This window comes from Globicephala melas, chromosome 5 (genome assembly GCF_963455315.2).
Source record: "Globicephala melas chromosome 5, mGloMel1.2, whole genome shotgun sequence".
In the NCBI taxonomy this organism is placed as follows: domain Eukaryota; kingdom Metazoa; phylum Chordata; class Mammalia; order Artiodactyla; family Delphinidae; genus Globicephala; species Globicephala melas.
Window position 1 is genome coordinate 62,940,243 of NC_083318.1, and position 10,360 is coordinate 62,950,602.

Below are 10,360 nucleotides of genomic sequence, written 5' to 3' on the forward strand. Positions count from 1 at the left end.
ACAGAACTTTCCAAACTCCAACGTCAGTTATCCTGTCCTCGGTAGAACAGGCAATTTAATCTGTAAATTCCCCAAATGTCAGTAAATGAAAAGAGCAGACAAATTGGAGAAAACAAACATTTTCATTTTGGAGTCGGGTGGGAATAATTACTGTGAAATATGCTAAGTGCCTAGCTTGGTTTCTGGTGGTTTCTTGGGGTTTTAAGATTTCATTTTCATGATTCATTGGCCACAAATCATCGAAAATATCAAGAAGTAAAATATGCTTTAGGCTAAATGCATAAATCCCCCTCAGCTTTTAGTAGGACTCAAATATTGACATTTAGAAGGAGCAGTTTTTTTCCCCATATGCTAACTACAGTCCAGCCCCAACATTATTGCTGAAAAGTAAATTCCAAGACACAAAGCCCAGACGCGGAGAAAATGGCGGCAGGGGTCGAAGCGGCAGCCGAGGTGGCGGCGACGGAGCCCAAAATGGAGGAGGAGAGCGGCGCGCCCGGCGTGCCGAGTGGCAACGGAGCTCCGGGCCCGAAAGGTGAAGGAGAACGACCAGCTCAGAATGAGAAGAGGAAGGAGAAAAACATAAAAAGAGGAGGCAATCGCTTTGAGCCGTATGCCAATCCAACTAAAAGATACAGAGCCTTCATTACAAACATACCTTTTGATGTGAAATGGCAGTCACTTAAAGACCTGGTTAAAGAAAAAGTTGGTGAGGTAACATACGTGGAGCTCTTAATGGACGCTGAAGGAAAGTCAAGGGGATGTGCCGTTGTTGAATTCAAGATGGAAGAGAGCATGAAAAAAGCTGCTGAAGTTCTAAACAAGCATAGTCTGAGTGGAAGACCACTGAAAGTCAAAGAAGATCCTGATGGTGAACATGCCAGGAGAGCAATGCAAAAGGCTGGAAGACTTGGAAGCACAGTATTTGTAGCAAATCTGGATTATAAAGTTGGCTGGAAGAAACTGAAGGAAGTTTTTAGTATGGCTGGTGTGGTGGTCCGAGCAGACATTCTTGAGGATAAAGATGGAAAAAGTCGTGGAATAGGCACTGTTACTTTTGAACAGTCCATTGAAGCTGTGCAAGCTATATCTATGTTTAATGGCCAACTGCTATTTGACAGACCAATGCACGTGAAAATGGATGAGAGGGCCTTACCAAAGGGAGATTTTTTCCCTCCTGAGCGTCCACAACAACTTCCCCATGGACTTGGTGGTATTGGCATGGGGTTAGGACCAGGAGGGCAGCCTATTGACGCCAATCATTTGAATAAAGGCATTGGAATGGGCAACATAGGACCCGCAGGAATGGGAATGGAAGGCATAGGATTTGGAATAAATAAAATGGGAGGCATGGAGGGACCCTTTGGTGGTGGTATGGAAAACATGGGTCGATTTGGATCTGGGATGAACATGGGCAGAATAAACGAAATCCTAAGTAATGCACTGAAGAGAGGAGAGATCATTGCAAAGCAGGGAGGAGGTGGAGGTGGAGGCAGTGTCCCTGGAATTGAGAGGATGGGCCCTGGCATTGACCGCATTGGGGGTGCCGGCATGGAGCGCATGGGTGCAGGCCTGGGCCACGGCATGGATCGTGTGGGCTCTGAGATTGAGCGCATGGGCCTGGTCATGGACCGCATGGGCTCAGTCGAGCGCATGGGCTCCGGCATCGAGCGCATGGGCCCACTGGGCCTCGACCACATGGCCTCCAGCATCGAGCGCATGGGCCAGACCATGGAGCGCATCGGCTCTGGTGTGGAGCGCATGGGTGCCGGCATGGGCTTTGGCCTGGAGCGTATGGCCGCACCCATTGACCGTGTGGGCCAGACCATCGAGCGCATGGGCTCTGGCGTGGAGCGAATGGGCCCTGCCATCGAGCGCATGGGCCTGAGCATGGAGCGCATGGTGCCCGCAGGCATGGGGGCAGGCCTGGAGCGCATGGGCCCTGTGATGGATCGCATGGCCACCGGCCTGGAGCGCATGGGCGCCAACAACCTGGAGCGCATGGGCCTGGAGCGTATGGGCGCCAACAGTCTCGAGCGCATGGGCCTGGAGCGCATGGGCGCCAACAGCCTGGAGCGCATGGGTCCCGCCATGGGCCCAGCCCTGGGCGCTGGCATTGAGCGCATGGGCCTGGCCATGGGTGGTGGTGGCGGTGCCAGCTTTGACCGTGCCATCGAGATGGAGCGTGGCAACTTTGGAGGAAGCTTCGCAGGTTCCTTTGGTGGAGCCGGAGGCCATGCTCCTGGGGTGGCCAGGAAGGCCTGCCAGATATTTGTGAGAAATCTCCCATTTGATTTTACATGGAAGATGCTAAAAGACAAGTTCAACGAATGTGGCCACGTGCTGTATGCCGACATCAAGATGGAGAATGGGAAGTCCAAGGGGTGCGGTGTGGTTAAGTTTGAGTCGCCAGAGGTGGCTGAGAGAGCCTGCCGGATGATGAATGGGATGAAGCTGAGTGGCCGAGAGATTGATGTTCGAATCGATAGAAATGCTTAAGCAGTTGCCTTTTTTAAACATCGATACCAGACCTCTGAATTTGTATTTTTTCTTGTTAACCATTTTAATTTGTTGGCTGGATGTATAAAGATGTTTAAAAAATTCAGTTGCTTTTTGGGGTAATTTGAATTACTTTTTTAATGACTGGGATCCCATTTGACTGTTTGCATTGAGATTGCAATGTGCGCAATTTTTTTTGTAGTTGTGGCATCTTGTTGACATCGAATATGACTTTGATAATAAATACCAGTTCCTGAAAAAAAAAAAAAAAAAAAAAAAGTAAATTCCAAGTGTATATACCCTATCGAACATTAGTGAATTCGGCAAAATCATCTCAGTTTTTTATTTATTTATTTATTTTTGCGGTACGCAGGCCTCTCGCTGCTGTGGCCTCTCCCGTTGCGGAGCACAGGCTCCGGACGCGCAGGCTCAGCAGCCATGGCTCACGGGCCCAGCAGCTCCGCGGCACGCGGAATCCTCCCGGACCGGGGCACGAACCCGCTTCCCCTGCATCGGCAGGCGGACTCTCAACCACTGCGCCACCAGGGAAGCCCCATCTCAGTTTTTAAAAAGGATACTCTGCTTGCTAACTTAATTGCTTTTCAAGGAGAACAGCTGAGACTCAAATGACCACATTTTACATTCTCCATTACAGTTGACAGTGCAATGGCAAGAAGCAATGTCTGAGAATGCACAGTGCGCTAGGCTGGACGCGGAGCTAGTATGTGTCCTGCTCAACAGCCTAAGGTGTTACCAAAATTTCCCTGGGTAAACTTTCTATTTGAATCACTTTCAGAAAAGAATAGAGATTATCAAATCTGAAATCAGTCTTTGGAATGGGGAAGTCCCCATTCTTGAGCTAGAACACAAGAAAAAGCTTTTGGAATTTTAAAATTAATGTGAAGGCAATTACTCCAGGAGGGTTTAGTTCACTTCTCTCAGCATCTGTTCTGTGGGATTTCTTTCTTTCTTTTTTCCCCCAGAGGTTAATTCTCAACAGCCTTCTTCTAGAACTAGCTTTGAAGTCCTCTGCACACCTGTGTAGATTATAAAGCAGGGGGGCAGAGCTTCCACACCCAAACTCTAAATTTACAATGCAGCATGACAGTTAAGACATGCCCCCCAGCATCTTGTTTAAAAGTTAAACCCAAGCTCGATATAATCTCCTGCAATGGTTAACCCTTGCCCGGATTGAGCACATATTCCCCATATTGGAGAAGGATAGACTCTACTTCTATAAGCTGTAACTCTTTCTTCAGAAACATACGACACCTGGGTGGATAGGCTTTTGTGATAGGTGCTCTCAGAACATTATAGAGAATTTCTGACAGTCCCTTATTCTTTCCTTAGGGGCCAAGAGTGACAAAATGTACACATCTGATAAGTTCCTCCACCCCCTTTGTTCCTTGGATTTTGAATTAACATGTTAATGACACTCTTGGGGAATAAAGGGATAATTTTTTTTTCTAACATTACCTGAGCCACAGCCTTTACCCTATTTTCTTTCTTCTCAGATATCCCCACTCCTTATCCTGAGGGAAAGAGTTGGGGACTGGCCTTATTTCCTGATGTAGGTGCAAGGATGGAATTTGAAGGATCACAGGAAGAGTGCGAGAGGCTGGGACCAGAAAAGCCAGGACAAAACATTAGGGCTTGGGTTGACTTGGGCTGGAAGAATTCTAGGACCAGGGGTCGGGAGCTGTGAGGGGTCAGAGAGCTGGCAGTGCTGGACAGGCAGAGACAAGGGAAGAATAACCAGGAGACCTTGATTGAAAGCCAAGGTTTGCCTGAGGCAGGAAGTTCCTCACATCCTTCCAGCGGGGGTGGGACCAGAGCCTGGGCCCAGCTAGCCTTGGCCTTGCAGGTGCAGGCAGGGAAGTGGCTGCACCTGGCTTGAGTGGGTGTGTAGGTGGGAACGAGAGAGACACCTGGTTTCTGGCTACAGATCTGGTTCTTATCCAGCGCCACTCCCTGACCTCATAAACCATGAACTCTCTGGATCCCTCCCTGGAGTCCCAGGAGCCCTCTTCCTAGCCTGTTTCTCAGTCTGGCTTTTATCTTGTGATTTTAACTTTGCCATAGACTGGTCTTAATTTCACCCTCTGTGTCTAACTAAGATTAACCCTACTCTTATTCCTCATAGGGCTGATAAGGACCCTCCCAGAGTTTTTTCTCTCTTGGGTCCCAGACTATTTTCAACCTCCAGTTAAGATGAATCTCTAGGCAGTAGGTACCATCCTGTTATCAAGAATTCCTTTTTTTAAAATCTTCTCTCAGTTAATTATTTCAATCCCTGGTTCTGGCCACTTACGCATGGGAATAAATCATGACATGAAGAAGATTTGGCCGGGACCCCAAATCTTGGAACCCTCAGTCAGATCATACCACAACAAAAGACCCCTAGGAGACACTTTTCTCTGTGTCCCACTGCCCTTCTCTGGCCTCCTCTCTGGTGGGTTGCGAGCCTGTTGACTGTAAGCTTCCTTCTTTCTGACCCCAGGTTGGTTCTAGGATCACAGCCCCCTACCCGCAGCCTCCACCAAGCTGGAGGTTGCCTCCATGCAGCCTGTCTTCCTGTACCTGCCTCTGGACATGGACTCAAATAAGACACAGGGAAGACAGAACGAAGATTATTCCACGTACTATTTTTACTTACAAATTTTATTTCCTCCTACCATTATATGTTCTACTCCCTAGAATAGTATAATCTTACAAAATCCATTGTCTATTGTGTCCATTTCAGACTTTCCCATCTTTATGAATAGAATTTCTCTACCTAGGAAAAAATGCACATACAGAGACAATTGCATACAATTTCAGGGTGCCCATGGAGCCCCAGAAGCCCCTGCATGAACCCTGGGTTAAGACCAAGTTAGTATGTGCCGTCTAACCTTGATAACTTGACTTTTAGACACTTTCATGAGGTCTTTTCTGTTCATTTTGATCCAAAACAATTTTCCAACAAGTTCCCTGGGCTCTGTGCAGCCCTTCTTTCCAGTTCCTCTCTGTACAGTTACACTGACATTATCATCATCAACACCATCTTCATTAATAATGTCACTCCACCTGGGCTCCATCTTACACCCTAGACCTGGGTAAGGTCTATGCAAGTGAGGGGCCCAAAGGTTAAGCCTCATTGGCTCCATGGTAAGTCCACTTCTGTATATTAGCTTGTAAGAGGCCCACCAGGAGGATGCCTTGCTCAGTGATTTCCCATCTATTTGGAGGGTTGGGGGGTATTTCTTTTACATGCAGCTCAGAGCTCCTGTAGCTTCATGTCTGCAGAAAGCCTGCACCTGACTGCCAAGCACAACAGCAAAAGCTTATGATGATTAATTAGATTTTTAATTAATGCCTCACCACTTAATTAAGAAGGATCCCTTGGAGTAAAACCCCAACTAAATATTCTTTCTTTTATTAATCCTCCATGCCCGATAGCAGAGGAAACGATGAGACAAAGGGTGTGATGTGTGTTGGTTTTTATTCTCCCAAGAGGTCATAAAGGTAATATCAGAACAGCTGTATAGGTTCCAACTTCTTTCCATAAAACTTTTTCATTCTCTGGATTGCCAGATGTCCTTTCTCTGTGACTCATTTTCATTATTCAGCTCTTTTTAATCCAGCAACATTTATTGAGCAGTTACTATGTGCTGGGCATTGTTATAGGTGTTCTGGAGATTCAAAGAGGGTAACTGCTGCCCCTGCCTTCCAGGGAACCCTGGGCTCAGAGAGGCAGCAAGGCCCATCACCGGGGTGAAAAGATAATTAGCACAAGAAAGATGAGGCAGGATAATAAAGAAATGACCATCAATGGAGCTTGACACTCCCTCTGGTGACAGTTCCCCAGAAGAATCCCAAAGCTGGCTTGAGTAGTCAGAATGTCATCATGGACCAAGCCTGGTGCTGGACACTTTACATACATTAATTCTCCCAATTTAGAGTAGAGGACAATGAAGCTGTGAGTACCTTGCCCATGACCCTCACCCTGGTTGAATCCCCTTGCTACATCCTCCCACCGCACTGGGTTGGTTGCCTGTCATTACACACACACCTCTCCTAATAATTGTTCAATGCCCTCTCCACTGCAGCCTCCATCAGAGAAGGGATTGTGTGTCTGCATTTGTCACCACTGTACCCCCAACACCTGGTACAGACCAGCATAAAAACTCAATAAATATTTGGTGAATGAATTGATGGAATGAGGGGAGGGAGGAGAGAGGGAGAAAGGGAAGGAGTGAAAAAGAGACGAAGAATGGAAAGAAGGGAGGGAGAAATTGGAAACACAGCAAAGCCATAATTCTAGGTCTGGCTCCTTTAAAAGTCCAAACTCTCTCTGCTCTGCCACACTGACCTTCCGGATCATCAGAGTGTGAGCATAGCCCTGAAAATGACTTCTGGGAAGGAAATGCTTGCCCATGTGTAGTCTGCTTGAAGGTTGAAAATCATTGTCATCCTGTGATTGTCACCCCTTGTGTATCATGGTGCGCCAGTGGGAGCGAGTGGTTTCAGGCCAGTGGGAGCAACACCCACAGTGGAACATGTCCCCAGCCTCAGGGTTCCCACACTACCCATCCGGGCACGCTGGTCTCCCCTTCTGGGCTGAGTCAGCCCCAGCCTTCCCCTGAACTTGGCCTCCAGAGAGGCACTGAGGCCGTGTCTGTCCAACTCAATGTGAAAAAATTCCTTGTCCTCCTTGCTCAGCCGAAACAAGATAGTCAGTCCTCTAAAGAAATTTTTACTAATGAAACTAAGAAAGGAAACACAAAAATAGTTTCCCAGAAGACTACAATTGGATGAGCTTACTGAATATATTTTGCTAAACCATGCTCACCTAAACTGAGAGCGGTAGTACAACCCACAAGTTGAACTCCCAGATTTCATGCCTTTACCCTTCCTATCTGGGCTGGATGCTAAAATTAAATATTCAGAGTTTTTCTTCAAAGTAGATTCAGGTTGACAAGTCTTCCCAGTCTAGTGAGAGCCCTAACCTCTATCAGATCCTGCTTCCTGGCCCTCCCACTCACCCCCAAAGTGTCTTCTCTGGCTCTGAGCTGTGGTAAGTTCTCTCCTCTGCAACCAGGGCCAGTTTCCTGGGTCTTTGACCTATACAGTTGCTCAGGGCCTAGTGCTCAGAAGGGCCTCTTGCTCGGGGTTTAATGCTCACCAGTAGCTGCCTTGAAATTCTTAATAATTTGATCTTTGAATTTATATTTTGGAAGGGAAGCCATAAAATAACTTGTTCACAGTCACGGAGCTGGTAAGTGGTAGATCCAGGATTCAAACCCAGATCTGGGATGTGCCCTTAATCAATATGCTTCAACGTAGAAGGGCTCAGAGGAGAAATCACTCAGAGTTAGCAGGGGCAGGGAAGAGATCCTGGAGAGCGAGGGACCTAAAACAGGATATGGATAAAGGAGAGGCTTTAGGAAGAAAAAAGAGAAAGAGCTACTGAATCAGAAACTCTGAAAGTGGGCCCAGGGATCAGTGTTTTAACAGCCGTGATTCTGCTATATGCTCAAGTTCGAGAACTGCCGAATTAGTTAATACGCTTCAAGTACTTAGAGAACTGTACTTGACACTCTGCTTCCTCAGTGTGAAACAGTATTAATAGCTGCAGGCCCACAGATCTTGCCCTGTGGCTTTAACCCCACCCAGGTCCTGCCCTGGTTTCCTGAGCCCCTTAGGGGTCTCCACCCTGATGGTGTGTGGCATCTGCCTTGGCACTCTCTTCAGGCCTTCCGTAACCTCCCCTGACCAATTTGCCCAGCCCAGGGAGATTCTGGCCCAGCTGCTTGCTGGGCCTGGAGGCTGTCCTGAGGCTCAGCGTACCTAGTGGGGCCCACACCCTTTCCACGTCCAGTCTTGGCAAAAGAGATCTTGCCTTAGGCGAACCTGACTCTTGCCTAGGGCTTTGCTTGTGAAAATGCCTCTCCACGACTTAAACCACCCTCTGGGCCCTGCAGGAGGACTCAGAGCTAGGGTGCTGCCTCAAATGTGTTCGTTCTTCACGCAAGCAAAGCTTGCATGAACTAAATAAGATAAATGGATGTGGGGTTTTTTGTTTGTTTGTTTGTTTGTTTTGCGGTACACAGGACTCTCACTGTTGTGGCCTCTCCTGTTGCGGAGCACAGGCTCCGGACGCGCAGGCTCAGCGGCCATGGCTCATGGGCCCAGCCGCTCCGCAGCATGTGGGATCCTCCCGGACCAGGGCACGAACCCGCATCCCCTGCGTCGGCAGGAGGACTCTCAACCACTGCGCCACCAGGGAAGCCCCTGGATGTGGTTTGTGTTTGTTTGTTTTTAGCTATTTGGGGAGACATCAGGTTGGACCATTTCAACTAAGAATCCATTGACCTAGCTATTGTCAACTATTTACTTAGAACAAATAAAACTATATTTAACTGTTTAGGTTTAAAATGTGTAGAGCATCACTTTGCTGCCAGTGTGATTATGGCAATGTGAACAAGCTTCACTGACCTGGGACACAAGAAAAAAATACCACCAGTGCCAACTCAGCAATATCTAGATCTCCATCTAGACATCTACTTCCTGGAGCCACTCTTCTGGAAGTCCTCCCAGATGGGGTTTAGAGAGTTCTAGAGACAGAATGCTAGAAATAACCATCTTAAATCAGGGCTAGATGAAGACCCGGCTTCATGGTCACCATTTTGAAATTTTTCGTAATTTTTGAACAAGGAGCCCACATTTTCAGTTCACTTTGCACTGGACAAAATTATATAGACGCTTTCGCTAAGACCTCTGGGCTGGAGAGGGGAAAAAAGAACCAAGAAACAAAAATCGGAGCTGTGAGTCAAGCTCTCCATCAGCTTCCTCTCTCTGTTTGCAGGGTTCTCAACCTCAACCTCCATGACCCTCAATGGAAAGTATCGCCTTGGGGGACTATGGTGCCATCTCGTAGTAAATAAGAGTGTGAACCTGGCTAGACCTGGGGCCTCACAGGGCTGGTTCAAAACCTAACTCAACAATGGATCAGCCATGGTGGCTCTGAGCAAGTTCCCCAACCACCTTATGCCTCTGTTCACTCACCTATAAAAAGGCAAAACCAACCACACGTGCTTCTTACAGGCCCCAGAGGGATACTGTGAAAGTCAAGTGAGGAGATGAGGATAGAGTACCCAGCACATAGTGATTGCTGGTGAACATCAAATTTTATTTTATTTTATTTTTTAAGCATTTTTAAAAATTTTATTTTATTTATTTATTTACGTCTGCGTTGGGTCTTCTTTGCTGCGCGCGGGCTTTCTCCAGTTGTGGCGAGTGGGGGCTACTCTTGGTTACGGTGCACAGGCTTCTCATTGCGGTGGCTTCTCTCCTTGCGGAGCACGGGTTCTAGGCGCACGGGCTTCAGTAGTTGTGGCACACGGGCTTAGTTGCTCCACGGCATGTGGGATCTTCCCGCACCAGGGCTCGAACCCGTGTCCCCTGCATTGGCAGGTGGATTCTTAACCGCTGCGCCACCAGGGAAGCCCGGAACATCAACTTTAAATACGTAAGGTTATACTTTCACCAAAGGTCTTTGATAGAATGTGATAAGAGCGGAAAAGTTGTGTCAGATTATGTAAAAAGGCAAACATTGGTGACTTTGACTTCTCTGTCCCAGAACTGACCGTCCTCTTATTACCCACGTTGCTACTGCTGGTTTAAACGTTTTGTTGTTGTCATGTTGCTTTCATTGTAAATCTACAGTCATGGGAGACTAAGCTTTTGATCTGACATTCAAAGTGAGCAGAATTTTGTAGAAGAAAAGAGTGGGGGTGGGTAGAACGGTGGAGAAAGACTCCATAAAGGAGGTAGGTGAGCCAGGCTCTGACCAGATGTTGTCACGTCAGCATACAGGATC

At 47.5% G+C, this 10,360-nt stretch overlaps 1 pseudogene; it reads left to right on the forward strand.

The window, feature by feature from the left end:
- The first annotated feature begins 405 nt into the window (after window positions 1–405).
- LOC115850977 (heterogeneous nuclear ribonucleoprotein M pseudogene) lies at window positions 406–2,757 on the forward strand (annotated as a pseudogene).
- Window positions 2,758–10,360: the final 7,603 nt, after the last annotated feature.